The sequence below is a fragment of the Xyrauchen texanus genome, chromosome 34, assembly GCF_025860055.1.
Source record: "Xyrauchen texanus isolate HMW12.3.18 chromosome 34, RBS_HiC_50CHRs, whole genome shotgun sequence".
Lineage (NCBI taxonomy): Eukaryota > Metazoa > Chordata > Actinopteri > Cypriniformes > Catostomidae > Xyrauchen > Xyrauchen texanus.
Window position 1 is genome coordinate 21,113,607 of NC_068309.1, and position 10,467 is coordinate 21,124,073.

Genomic DNA, 10,467 nt, shown 5'->3' on the forward strand with positions numbered 1-10,467 from the left:
TTTTATTGTTGGTGTTATATTGAAGTATTGGCCAACTCTCTCTCTCTCTCTCTCTCTCTCTCTCTCTCTAGCTTGGTTTCGTATGAAGATTCTGATGAAAACATTGCTTGCAGACTCTTTATATAGATAGTGAGCCTGAACAAATGATGGGAGGGGGCGCGCATAAATGGATTTGAGTCCAAGTATATATGCATATTGCTGCTGTTGTTCTATGATTATGACGTAGGATAAAAATGGGATTCCATTCAACGCGTAGAGCCAGATTTGGACTAAATTAAACGGAGCCAGTGGTCTTTAGGGGCCGTTCAGAGTCCGAACGCGTTCTTGCATTAAAAAAGCAAGACGCAGTGCAACGAATGGAACAGAAAGCAGATAGGCCTACCGAGACGCGTTTACAGTATAAGTTTCCACGAGACACTGAAAAAACGTCCATCTAGCGCATGTTTACATAGACAATCGAAGAACAGCGAAGTGACGCATGAAACATGTTCTGTGTGAACTGCCTCTAACTCTCCATCCTGTTGCGTGCTTAAAGGTGCGTCTGGAGCTGCGGAAACACACATTTTTGCTTCTTTAGTTATTTCTTCACTGTTATTTATACATGGGGTTTCGCACAGCTCATTCTTATGTGATGCTTTAAACCGCGAGGACTTATCCTGGCAATCACATTTCTATTACAGCAACGAACTGTAAATTGATGAAGTTATTACACAACAGTCGCATCTACATTACTAGTAGGAGGCAGATATCTCACGACATTTCATCTACCCAGTCCACTTGCCATCCATGTAATAAAAATAGAATACAAACAATAACACGATTAAGAAAACAATTGTTTTATCCCACGAATGCTCCCCACACGTACCATGAACATTCAATCTCATTAGCAAATCGCAGAAGATATGCGCCTTTAGTTTTACAGCCAACTAAAATTATTTGATAAATGATAAGGCAGAGTTCAATTGAATATAATTCAATAAAAGGTATATTTATATGTATAAAGTTGTCTTACAATCTAAGTTATAATAATGTTCAAACACAATCTTTTTTGGCAAATAACACACAAATTATATTATTGTTCTTGTATTTATTATATCATTCAAATATTCACTGTGTCGGTTGGAAAAAAGTATGTGACCACTAGGCTAATGACATCAACAAAAGCTAATTAGAATCACATGTTGGCAAACCTGACATCCAATTAATGAAACAAGATTTGAGGTGTGGGCTAGAGATACTTTGACTTATAAAAAGCACTTAAACATTTTGAGTTTGCTGTTCACAAGAAGCATTTGCTGACTTGGACCATGTCTTGCAAAAAAGAGATCTCAGAAAACCCACGATCAAGAATTGTTGCTTTGCATAATGCCGGAAAGGGTTACAAAGTTATTTCTGAGAGTTTAGATATTCATCTGTCCACTTAGACAAATTGTCTATAAACGGAGATGATTTAGTATTGTGGCAACTCTCCCTAGAATTGGCCAATCCAGCCAAGATGACTAAAAAAGGGCACACCGCAAAATGCTCAGTGAGGTAAAAAAGAACCCTAAAGTGACAGCTAAAGACTTGAAGGAATCATTGGAACTGGTTTACATCTCTGTTCATGAGTCTACAATACAGAAAACATTAAACAGGCATGATGTCCATGGCAGGACACCACAAAGGAAGCTGCTGCTCTCCAACAAAAACATTGCTGTGCACCTGAAGTTTGCCAAAGACCACCTAGACACTCCACAACGATATTGGGAAAATGTTTTGTGTACTGATTAAACTATGGTTGAATTGTTTGGGAAGAACACACAGTATACGTATTTGGTAAAAAAGTGCAACACATACCAACATGAAAACATCATCCCAGCTGTGGAGGGAGCATCATGATTTGGGGATGCTTTGCTGCTTTGGGACCGCTTGCCATCATTGAGGGAAACATGAATCAGAAGTTTATCAAGATATCGTATAAGATAATGTCTGCGGGGCTGTGCCCCAGCTGAAGCTCTGTAGAAGTTGGGTGATGCAGCAGGACAATGACACTAAACATCAACATAAATCCACTACAGAATGGCTTCAAAAAATGAAAATCCACCTTTTGTAGTGTGGCACAGTCAGAACCCAGACTTTATCCCATCAGAGATGCTGTGGAATTACCTTAAGAGAGCCATTCACACCACACATCCTAATGTGGCTAAGCTGAAGCAGTTCTGTCAAGAAGAATGATTCAAAATTCCTTCTGAACGCTGTGCATGTCTAATCCACAGCTACGGGAAATACTTGGTGGAGGTCATTGCTTCCAAAGTAGGATCAACCTGTTATTAAATCCAAGGGTTCACTTATTTTTTTCCACAGCATTGTGAATGTTTAATGAGATGTGTTCAATAAAGACATGAAATAATAAAATTGTTTGTGTGTTGTTAGCATAAGCACATTGTTTTTGTCTATACCTGTGTCTTTAATGAAGATGAGATCACATTTTATCTAACTAATTCCAAAGTGTTCACATATTTTTCTCTCAGAAACATGGTCACTACAATATTACTATAGTGAAACTACCTTTGCATTCATTTTTTTGGACTATTATAAGTATTATTAAATACATTTTGTAAGAGAGGAGACAGGAAACAAAGGTGTTATTTACACCTTGGTGCAAATAGTCACTTCCTGTATATATTTATGAGATACATTTCAAGTGGGGTTAATAGAAATTTTAAGAATTATATAATTTGCCATTTCCTCTGTTACTTTGGAGATCATCCGATTAATGTGAATGTCAATCCAACTGAAATTCAGTCTTTTTCTTTTCTTTTCTAGTACACAATAGCCATGAAACAAAATAGAAAAGAGTTTTCTTATACATGTGCAGTGAGTGTGAGAGAAAGGGAGAGGAGAATGAGAGACCAGTGAGAGAACAGTTTGAAGGACACTAGTCTGGTTTTATGGTTTCCAGTTCTTTATATTCATGTTTATTTTAAGACACAAAGAATCAACGTCTTCACTCTTTTTCTTTAAAGAAAAATTACGATCTGTCGCTTGGCAACTCTCCTATTAAATACTCTAGCAGGACAAGGCTGAGCGTGATAATGGTCATCTAAAGTTGAAATCTCACATTCTTTATTGCTGTGCAAACTTCACTAACTTTATATGTCTGAAACCATGAGAAACTAAAAGTCAAGAGTTGGTAATGTGCAGTGTTATGACTTATACCACTTGTAAAGGAGAATATACATTGTGTGATCAACACCTTATCTGTTGAGTTCTTTGTGAACTTGCCAAATTGCTCTCTGTATTTTTATATCTACAGTACAGTATGTGCTTAAATTGTCTGTTCAGCTGTGACATCATGACTTACTTCATAACATTCTTACTTGATAGTACATATGCTGCCTTATGCATTTTGCTGTCGTAAGGCTTTATTTTAATTGTTTACTCATGAGGGCTTCAAAGTTACATGGGAAAACAAAATCACGAGCTTATGTATGTGCTTTGTGTGCACACAAAAGTTTTAACATCAACCAGCGATTCTATCTGTGCTACATTCTCACTTATCCATCTCCCTCCTCCCTCTTTCCTACTGTTGATGAAGCCTGTTCAAACTATAACCTTGTAACTGTGTGTGCTTTTTCTATTTCTTTGGTTGTTCAGGCTATTTTTAACACCCAGCACAGTACTCATTTGTTTCAGACTGCTTTTAGTTTTCTAAAACATTCTAAATATACTGTTCAAGGACGGATTGATTGATACGTGTTCGCTGGACTCCTATAATTTTTAAAGAATTTAATTGTATGCTTTATTGTCATTCATTGAAAATGTTGTGATGTATCAGATGCATGCATGCATGTTTTTAATTTTTATTTTATTTATATACATCTGTTCCATCCATCACCTCTAGAGGTTATTTGTCCTGGGGTTAAATAAGATGAGTCATTTCCTGTTTGTAGTATCTTACACCTTATGCTGTGTTGAGGCACCATTATCTGCATTTTCTGTACAGCCAGTGCGATTATGGCCATTACCTCTCAAATAACATAATCTTTTACCCTTTGAACTCTAATGAATGTATAATAATTTTGAAAATGGGAGGCTTAATGAGAAGAACAAAGGAGGGGAGGAGATAGACTTTTCATGTAGTGCATAACTTTTTGTATGATAGCTACAGTGTTTGATGTAGTTCAGAACATATGGTATCAATATTGATGAAAAGTTTTGGTGGTTGCTCTATGGACTTGGCCCTTGGGAGAGAGATCTCTGCAGAGTGGGAGCTGCCACCCTAACCTCCAAACTCCCCCTAGACATTTTTGTTTATTACGTGGGTGGCATGGCCATCTGCTGAAATCAGAATGATGGGGGATGGAACTTCTTAGAAAAATTTGTAATGATCATAATCTGTGCACAAATAAGAAAAGTCTGTCTAATATGACCTCTTGTAATTGACCTTTTCAAAGAACTGAAAGCAGCCACTGTTCATTTGGGTAGTAGAAAATTACAGCTCTATGATTAATTGATCTTTGCACTTAAGACCAAACACCAAATAATTGTGACTTTAACAGTTTATTTCAGAATTGGCATAGAAATGCCCAATATATTCACTTTCAACGTATCCCTGTCACGTTGTCATTTTCTACACATATTCTTGTTTTATTTGGGGGTGTATAAATGAAGCCAATACATGACCATCTCTGTATCTCTGCACCCATGGCAACAGAGCTTCAGTATCTTAGTAACTAAATTTGCGCATTGCAAGAGATGCAAAATGATGCTTCTCAAACCACCGATTTAAACCCACTGGAAAAAGTCATACCATTTAACCAGTCCCAATGAAGTAAAATTATACTTTTTACAGTAAAATTTTATTACAAACAGAGGCAGCCAAAATGCCACATTGTTTTTCATTCAAGTTGAAGCTCTTTTCATACAGAATGGGTGTTGCAACTTCTCCTTTTCAAAGTAAAACATTAGAAACTAAAGCAAAGTGAAATGGTCATTCTTTGGTCAAAAGTTAAACTTTTTCAATGAATTTGTAGTCAGCTTCTCCATCCACTACCTTGTAAAACACTGGGCTTGTAAACTAACCTTGTCTTAGTTTGCAAGCTTTAATTCAAACATTTGGCAGGTCAGGTTACCTAATCTATTTTGGTAGGAGGAAATGAACTTGTCATCTTCTCTTAGAAAATGGTAGAGCTGATTGCATGAGGTGGAAAGGAGATCAGACGGAAAGGAAAGTCAAAAGGAAATTGTTGAGGAAAAGGCAATACCTACTTAAGGAATAGTTCACGCAAAAATTAAAATTCTCTCATTTACTCATCCTCATGTGTATGACTTTTTTTCTTCAGCAATACACAAAGATTCAGAAGCTCAAAAAAAAAAAAAGAAATCACATAAAGGAAACATAAAAGTAATCTATATGACTTCAGTGGTTAAATCAGTGAGAAACAGATATTATTTAAGTCCTTTTTTACTCAAAATGTCCACTTTTACTTTCAGATGTAAAAGTGAAATTAACCACTGGAATCTTATGGATTACATTTATGTTTCCTTTATGATTTTAGAAGCTTGAAAGGTCTGGTCACTTGCATTGTATCTTGCATTGTGTTACGTCATTTGTATTCTGCAGAAAAAAGAAAGTCATACACATGGGATGGCATGAGAGTGAGTAAATGAGAGAGAATTTCCATTTATGGGTTACTAATTTTTTTTAAATTTCAGAACTGTCACACAAAAAACATGTATTAAACATTTAGACACACAGTAACGCAGTCTCTAATTGACAATCACATCTCTAGTGAGAAGTGTACATCTATTGTTTCAGGCATTCATGGGTTTCAGAGATTAATATGTTGCAAAATTGTAATGGCCTGATTGTGACGTGTGTTTAGAGGGGGCGGACAGGAAAATGACAAATTACCTTATGACCAAGTGTAACATTACCCCTCTAAGCTCACAAAAATAGCTCCAGAAAACCATTTACCTGTGAGCGTGTGGAAATAACAATTGAACATGTATTTTTGGAGTCCAAATGTAGTTATTTATTGACAGGTATATAAATATTTGTTTGTTTATATAATTCTAATCACCGGCGGTAACATTACACACACACTAATCCAATTGAATTGTTGAAAGTGATCAAAGTTACAACAATACAGATTACGGCACCAGGTTTACAAGATTTCCAGAGTATCCTGCCATGTATGAATATCTAAAAGCTTGCAGAACCTTTAAATAGACAAATATAAATCAAAGATAATTAATTAAAGACGAGAAAATGTGAATTTTTACAGCGCACATTTCTACTATCATCTGATTACATTGTCAGTGTCCTTAAGCACTCCAGCTACTCCCTGTCACACCTACATCCATCTGCTGTGCGACCCACAAGCCCTCTGTGCCAACACTGACCATCAATGAGCTCATCATTTTCCTGCTGTAACTGCACTAGGCTGACTTCACACGTATCATTTTACAATACTCTACACACGTTCTTTCACACACATAGCAGTAACAAATCAGACTGTGACTCAAAGAGAACTTCCTACTCTTTTTGTTCCAATACCAGTGTGAGATGACCAGTCCATTAATGAAATTACGTTAATGGCCTATGCTACAAATAACACAAACATTTCTGGTACTGACACTTTAATTGGCATTTAAATATATGGATTATAAAAGTCTTCATCTTTATCCGTTAACATATTTGTGTTCTGTCTCTCCATGTTTGGGACCACATCACAACACTAATGCTGTTTCATTAAAGATTTTTTTTTTTACATTATTAATGTCATCGTTTTACAAAGTATTCTGTAATGGAGAGTGTTTTTGAAAAAATATGTATTATAGGCATATAGTACACTTTACTGGTTTAGAAAATACAGAAAACATAGGAATTAAAACTTAAAATTGGTAAAACTTTACAATCAGTTTCCACTTGTTAACATCAGATAACAACGTTATTTAACTAATCTTGGTTAATGTTAATTTCATCATATTGTCACGAATGACGGTGAAGGTAGAGTTGGAACGAGGATCTAAATGTAGCAGGTTTTATTAATAATAACGGCAACACAAAAGAACACCAACAAAAGAAACATCCACGATGGGAAAAGGTAAATAAACACGAAAGGCAAACAAAGGGTTAACTTAACACGGAGGGTAAACACGGGGATAGCTGGAGTGAAAATGACGAAGGAAGCATGGGAACAGGCATCTACATACAAAGACCGACAGGGGAAAGGAGAAACAGACCAGGTTAAATACACAAACACAATGAAGACTAAACGAGACACAGGTGAGAACAATGAAGAGTGCAGGCAGTGAGAGAGGCCAGGAATTGTGGGAATTGTAGTTTTGACAAGGACAGTGAAACACGTGGCGAACAACAAGGAAAACACGACATGGAGCGCGAACGGTGACGGGTGAAGTGGAAAATACGGAGCAGACAAGGAAACATGACATAAACGTGATAGTGCGACAGAGAACACAGGGCAGACAACAGGTAATCGTGACAGAATCCCCCCTCAAAAGGACCGGATTCCAGACGGACTTAAGACACAGACAGGAAACAATAGCAGGGATAAACAGATGTTCAAGGCGAGAGGGGCTAGACAAGGGGAAAAACAGACGGACCAAAGGGGCACAAGGGACACAGACCAAGGGGGCACCAGGGACATGGAGACAGACTACTGGGGCACAAGGGGAAATTAGGCAGTCCAAGGAGGCAAAAGGGGCAAATAGGCAGTCCACGGGGGCACAAAGGGCAGACGGGCAGACCAGGGAGGCCGAGAGGGCAGGTGAGCAGTCTCTGGGGGTGTGTGCAGGGAACCAGGTCGGGTGGCCTGGGGAACGTCCCCCGGGTAGGGACAGGTTTAGAGGGCCTGGGAGCTGGCCACTGGGCAAGGGCCGGTTCAGGGAACCCGGGAGGTGGCCACAGGACCGGGACAGTTCGAGGAGGCCTGGGAGGCGGCCACAAGACAGGGACAGGTCCAGGAGGCCTGGGAGGCGGCCTCAGGACAGGGACAGGTCTAGGAGGTCTGGGAGATGGCCGCAGAACAGGGGCCGGTTCAGGGGACCCGGGAGGTGGCCACAGTACCGGGACAGTTCGAGGAGGCCTGGGAGGCGGCCACAAGACAGGGACAGGTCTAGGGGGCCTGGGAGGTGGCCATCGGACAGGGACAGGTTCAAGAGGCCTGGGAGGTGGCCATCGGACAAGGACAGGTTCAAGAGGCCTGGGAGGAAGAGTGGCCACTAGGGGAGCTGGCGGAGCCAAGGAGGACTTCTGAGATGGCGCAGTCGAAGACTTGGGTGGTGGCGCCGAAGGAGGCGCAGGCAAGGCCGCAGGAGACCCTGGGGGGCGGAGCTGCGAGGGGCACTGGAGATGAAGCTGAGGGAGGCTCAGGAGGCAGAGCAGTGAGAGGCTCAGGAGGCAGGGCCGTGGGAGGCTCAGGAGGCAGGGCCGTGGGAGGCTCAGGAGGCAGGGCCGTGGGAGGCTCAGGAGGCAGGGCCGTGGGAGGCTCTGGAGGCAGAGGCCTGGAAGGCGGAGCCGATGGAGGTGGCGCCATAGGAGGCTCTAGAGGCGGAGGCCTGGAAGGCTCTGGAGGTGAAGCCGTGGGAGGCTCAGGAGGTGGAGCTGAGGAAGGCTCAGGAGGCGGAGCCGAGGAAGGTGGCGCCGTAGGAGGCTCTAGAGGCGGAGCCGAGGAAGGTGGCACCGTAGGGGCCTTTAGGGGCGGAGCCATAGGAGGCTCGGGAGGCGGAGCCGTGGGGGGCTCAGAAGGCTCTGGGAGTAGAGCCGTAGGGGGCCCGGGAGGCGGAGCTCTAGAAGGCTCTGGAGTCTCTGGTTGCAGAGCCGTAGGGTGCTCTGGGGGCAGAGCCGGAGGAGGCTCTGGGGGCAGAGCCCTGGAAGGCTCGAGTGACTTGAGGGGCGGAGCCCTGGAAGGCCCGAGTGACTTGAGGGGCGGAGCCCTGGAAGGCCCGAGGGGCGGAGTCCTGGAAGGCTCGGGAAGCTTGAGAGGCGGAGCCCTGGGTGGCTCGAGAGGCGGAGCCCTGGGAGGCTCGAGAGGCGGAGCTCTGGGAGGCTCGAGAGGCGGAGCTCTGGGAGGCTCGAGAGGCTTGAGAGGCGGAGTCCTGGAAGACTCAGGAGGCTGAGCTCTGGGAGGCTCGAGAGGAGCCCTGGAAGACTCGGTAGGCGAAGCTCTGGAAAGCTCGGAAGACGCTGACTCTTGGACGGGCACGACCACTGGCGCTTGCTTTTGGACGGTCGAGGCTACAGGCGCTGGCTCACGGACGGTCGAGGCTACAGGCGCTGGCTCAGGGACGGTCGAGGCTACAGGCGCTGGCTCACTGACTTCAAGGGTGACAGGCTCGCTCACAGTGACGTGCGTAGGCGTTGGCTCGCTCACAGTGATATGCATAGGTGCCGGCTCGCTGACCGTGGCAGGCGCTGGCTCGCTGACCGTGGCAGGCGCGGGCTGGAAAGCGGAGGCTTTCCTTCTCCTCCTTCTCCGGGCGTAAGAAGTTGGCTGCGCTGGCTCATCGATCCGGGAAGGCAGGGGCTCAGGCTCGACAGCCGGAAACACGAGGAGTGGTTCCTCGGGTGCGAGTTTTCTGAGGGTGAGACTCACATACTCCCTCCACGTGTGCTCTCCGAATTCCGGCGCTTCCCGCCACTGGGCTGATGATAACCCGCCCCGGTAGATGAGCTTCAGGGAAGCGTCGTCGAACCCGGTGTGGGTGGCGACCCCGGAGAAGAGCCGTTGAGTACTCGCGAACGGGAAAACCTGCATGGGCCAGTGTGGTGAAAACCGCTGCTAGATCCATTTGAGGTCGGTCTTTCTGTCACGAATGACGGTGAAGGTAGAGTCGGAACGAGGATCTAAATGCAGCAGGTTTTATTAATAATAACGGCAACACAAAAAGAACACCAACAAAAGAAACATCCACGATGGGAAAAGGTAAATAAACACGAAAGGCAAACAAAGGGTTAACTTAACACGGAGGGTAAACACGGGGATAGCTGGAGTGAAAACGACGAAGGAAGCATGGGAACAGGCATCTACATACAACAAAGACCGACAGGAGAAAGGAGAAACAGACCAGGTTAAATACAAAAACACAATGAAGACTAAACGAGACACAGGTGAGATCAATGAAGAGTGCAGGCAGTGAGAGAGGCCAGGAATTGTGGGACTTGTAGTTTTGACAAGGACAGTGAAACACGGGGCGAACAACAAGGAAAACACGACATGGAGCGCGAACGGTGACGGGTGAAGTGGAAAACACGGAGCAGACAAGGAAACATGACATAAACGTGATAGTGCGACAGAGAACACAGGGCAGACAACAGGTAATCGTGACACATATACTAATATATTTTTTATTTTAAAGTTAAAAGTTGTGTTTGTTAACATTAGTTAATACACTATGAACTAACATGTATAACAATTAATTGTATTTTTTATAAACTATCATTAACAAAGATGAATGAAT